This window comes from Chenopodium quinoa, unplaced genomic scaffold (genome assembly GCF_001683475.1).
Source record: "Chenopodium quinoa cultivar QQ74 unplaced genomic scaffold, ASM168347v1, whole genome shotgun sequence".
Taxonomy (NCBI): domain Eukaryota; kingdom Viridiplantae; phylum Streptophyta; class Magnoliopsida; order Caryophyllales; family Amaranthaceae; genus Chenopodium; species Chenopodium quinoa.
In genome coordinates, this window is record NW_018743283.1 from 982,697 (window position 1) to 987,591 (window position 4,895).

General features: G+C 34.3%; 1 long non-coding RNA gene across 1 annotated transcript; it reads right to left on the minus strand.

Annotated features, from left to right (window-relative positions):
* Positions 1-631: 631 nt before the first annotated feature.
* On the minus strand, positions 632-1,718 carry LOC110735362. Its single transcript, XR_002514073.1, has 2 exons — positions 1,257-1,718; positions 632-846 (listed from the first exon to the last, which is right to left on the minus strand). It is a non-coding gene; the product is annotated as an uncharacterized LOC110735362 (long non-coding RNA).
* Positions 1,719-4,895: the final 3,177 nt, after the last annotated feature.

Sequence of the window (4,895 nt, forward strand, 5' to 3'; positions counted from 1 at the left end):
CAAAATACTAGCGACAAAACTCAATCCGTTTCTAATTTAGAGACGGGATTAAAAAAAAATCTTCTCTAAATTAGAGACAAAATTAAATATTCGTCACTAAATTAGAAACGAAATTGAAAATCCGTGTTTAATTTAGGGACGAAATAATAATCCGTCTCTAATTAAGGGACGGAATTAAAAATCCCTTGCTAATTTAGAAACGGATTTTTAATTTCGTAACTAATTAGATATGGTTTTTTAATTCCATCTTTTAATTTAGAGATGAATTTTTAATTCCATCCCTAATTTAGAGATATATTTTTAATTTCATCTCTAAATTATTTTAGAAACGAATAATGTAAAATATTACTTAAGAGATAAATTATGTAAACTAGATAGGGATGGCAAATGGATCAGGTCAGGACAGGGTCATGTTCGGGTTAGCTGATTTTGGGTCAGCTACCCCTCAACCCGAATCTGATCCATTTAATTTTTCAGGTTGATAACCCTAACTTGAACCTGATGTTTTCGGGTTCGGGTCAACCCTGAATTGACCTGATTTTTGTATCTGGATTTAAATCAGGTCATTTTGACCCGAAAATGACCTAATAGTAGCCGGGTTCAAGTCAACCCGAATGTAACTGGATTTGACTTGATTTTAAAATTAATTTATTTAGAAAGTGTAATTAAAGATTAGATACAGAAAAATAGTATACTAAATAAATTACAAACCAGAATTCAAAACCAATCAATGTTTTAAATTTTTTAATACAGACTTTATACAACATAGTTTTCAAATAATGTACAATTGGAGACTTGAAGCAAGTTGAAGCAGGGGCGATGTTTGTGGCGTGTGAGGATCTGAATCTGCTAAAAACAATTAAAGCACACATCAATAATAAAGGACTCATCAATCCGTACAATACATTAATATAACAAACACAAACAACAATTAAAACAAAAAAAATACAATATCATATAATTTATGGTTTGAATAACAATTAAAACAACAAACAACATCAAAATTAGGTTTTGAATAGCATAGAAAAAAAACAACAGACATGTAAGACCATATAAAAAAAATTAAAACAAAAATTATAGGAACATGACCATATAATTTAGCAAAACCGTATAATCTATATCAACAAAACAATTAAACAACATTAGAATTTAACAACATCAATTTTCAGCATGTTAAAAATCTTTTAAAATAAAAAATGTCGTATTATAACAACAACAAAAAAACGTATAAAAGAAAATTACGAAATAGCAATCACCTTGAAGGTTGAAGTGGTGAATCTTTAAACACTTAAACTATGAAGGAGAGGAAGATCTAAGGATGGAACCGAGAATGATTGATTTGGATTGGAAGTTTGAAGAGTTGAGAGTTGAAGAGAGAGATAAAGAGTGGCCAAAACGGTTGAGTGTGTGTGAGGAGAAGGCTAGCATTTAGGATTTTAGGGTTTTAGATACTAGTTACATATTTGGGCTTGGGCTGAATTTTAATCAGGTTTGTTCAGTTTATTTTTTTTCGTTTTTTTTTCAACTTATAATGTTCGGGTTATCAGGTTGGGTTCGGGTTTGACCCGACCTAGTTTTGACCCGAAAATATTTTTGGGTTACATGGGTCATTTTCGGGTTGAAATTTTCAACCTTAACCTAATCCGTTTTATTTTCAGGTCAGGTTCATGTCGAACCATTTAAGTTTTTGAGTCAAAAATCCCAACCTAAGCCCGCTATTTTCAGATCGATATCGGGTCGGATTTTTGGATCGGGTCAGCTTTTGCCAGCCCTAAAACTAGAGACAAATTTTGAAATTCTATCTCCAATATTCCTTTAGGAAAATTGGCCACAATGACACCAACTATTGACAAGGTGCGGACAATAGCACCACCTATTCTTTAGATACTCTATAACACAACCTATTGTCTTAGATGCACAAAATAACATTATTGACACTGAAGGGCGGAGATTCCACCAGAAAACCAAAAATTTGCTTTTTCTTTTTTTAGCTTCTCTCTTTTTTTAAAAAAAAAAAAATTCAGCAAAAAAAATTATACTCAACGTGACTTTTGGTATTCTTTCTTTGTTGCACTATATACTACATTAACTTTTCCACCTTCCACATTCTTTCAAAATCACCATTGTTAATGAACACAAAAGCACGAATTTCACGAGCATTTGCAATTTTATAGCTTCGTTGCAAAATTTTGTAAGTTTCTTCTATAAACTATGGTAATTGGTCTTTTACGTAAAATTAGAGTACTAATTTGGTATAACTGTTGATGTTCTTAATTGTTAAATTTAGGGCTTTTTTATTTATTTTTTCCGTTTGGTTACTGTTTAATTAAATTTCCTTCTGGTTTGTTGCTTGTGTGTGTTAAGATGATCCTAATTGCATGGAATGTAGTTATTTGGATGTGATTTGACATATTTTCAATACAAGTACTACCAAAATATAGTTATTTTTGTAATTCCATAATTGCAGTACATATAGCAAAGTAAAAAATTACTTTAAACACCCTACTTGTCATACTTTCATAATCTAATCCATTAATTTTCATTTTTTTAAAAAACAATTTTCATTTTTGTGCTAGGTTCATTAGTGGATATATTAAAATAAAGAACAAAAGTTACGTGAGGTTGTAAAAAAATTAATATAAAGAGAGAAATTAAAAAAAAAAGTTTTTTTGATGGAATCTCCGACCTTTGGTGTCAATGATGTCATGCACTCAAGCCAATAAGTTGTGCTATAGACTATTTAGCGAAAAGGTTGTGCTATTCTATAGACCTCGTTAATAGGTGGTGTTATAGTGGCCAATTTTCCCTATTTCTTTCAGTTATTATCAATTATGTGCGAAGAAGTAAACATAGAGTATCTGGTATAGTCAGTAAGAGTTTCACTATGTGATTTAGAGGTTAGAGGTTCGACTCCTACCAATTGCAGTTCTTGAGAATAGGGATTCAAGGAGCCTTACATGCAAAGCCAAGTCAAGAGGTTTTTACCAACTAATTGATTCTATTGATATATCCGTAGCTAGCTATGTCCAGAAACAGATTTCACCTATCGCTAAAAGGCCAAATTTTGTAGTGGATGATCAACATATTCTTTATCCAAACTTAACTGTGGCATTTGAGGTATGGTGCTATATGTGGGGGTTTTTTAAATAAAATTTTAAGAACCACTATGTGGAGTATTTAATATATTCGCTTTATATTTTGGAAAAATTGCCCGGAATAATCCGACCTTTTGCCCGTCCGCTGAAAATAATCCCACCTTTGGATTATTTTTTAATAATCCCACCTTTATACCCATTCCTCTATAAATGGTCCCATTTTACTTGGAACCGGTTGAGCAGGTATTTTTTTTTTTAAAATAGAATTTACACGTGTTGCTCCTTGATTAGTCAAAAAAATAAAAATAAAAAAGTAGTAAAAAGCCACCACCGCCACCTAAGCCACCCCAATTCAGCCACCACCACCCAACCTAAACCCTAGAACCACTATCCCACCCACACCTGAAACCACCAAGCTGACCGGAATCCCACCAAGCCAAGCCAACCTAAACCCAATTACCCATTAACCCAAGTACCCAACCCCTTAACCACATTAACCATTTAACCCAACCCCTCCTCTGTGGACGACGACGACGACGCGGCTGGAAACGGTGGACGGAGGAGACGCGACGCGACCAGAATCTGGGGATGGGGGAAGTCGGCGCGTCGGAGCTGGGTTTAAGGGAGTTGGTGGGTTTTTCGCGGACGGAGCCTGGGTTTAAGGGCTGGGTTTTTGACGGGGGTAAGAGTGAGGGAGAGGATTGGTGGTTCATGGGAGGGGAGGGTAAGCCGGAGCCGCGTGAATGGGGTTAACCGGTTCGGGGGTTGGCTTGGTTTCGTGAGGATTCGAGGGTGGTTCATGTGGAGGTTCGTGAGGGAGGGAGGGGTTCGAGGGTGGTTCAGGGAAGGGGGTTCGATTGTGGTTCAAGGGGGTGTGGCAGGGGAGGCCAGCGCGCCGGGATTGGTGCCAGGGGAGGCTAGCGCACCGGATTGGTGGCAGGGGAGGTGGTTTGGTTGGTGGGTGGTTTCTAAATTAATTAATTGTTTTTTTTATTTTTTTTAATTTTATTATTTTGACTAATTGGGTGCCGACACGTGGCTAGTAACTTGCTATAACAAGTTAACTAACCGGTTGGGACCAATAAAAAAGATCGGGGGGTAAAGGTGGGATTATTAAAAAATAATCCAAAGGTGGGATTATTTTCAGCGGACGGGCAAAAGGTCGGATTATTGCGGGCAATTTTTCCTTATATTTTTTATTCAACGATTTTTAGGAAATTTTGATTTTTCTTTCCAATTATTTATCAACACAAATGAACATATTATAGAGTGTGATTGATGGTTTTTGACATCAAGCAATGTCAAGGTTTCACTGAATAAACAACGCTTACTAAATTAGTTGATTAGATCATTATGTCTGTTCAAAGCGACAACATAAGGATTGATAAGGTATGAAATATTTTTTACTTTGTTTTAAATATATGAAAATTTGATAAAGAATGATAAAATTTATTCTTTTTTTAAAAGATATCCACATATTATAGTTTATACCTATTTTATTTAGTGAGTTATATCTTCTATATCCTAGTTCGAAGGCAAATACTTGAGTTTTCAAGTTAGTATTTTATTTTAAGGATGATGTACTACTTTAGTTTTAATTGTATTGTTTGTAACATTAAAAATTAAGCTAGTATAGCTCCTTAGAGTAGTTTGGCAAATTTATTTTGTAGTTTGTAATCCCTTTTTAGTTAAGAAAAAAAGTTGTATCTTCTTGCTTTGCAATTCTATACTAATCTATGTTCCAACCTACAACTTAGTAATACTAGACAACACTATTTGAAAATTCGATAATCTGATCCG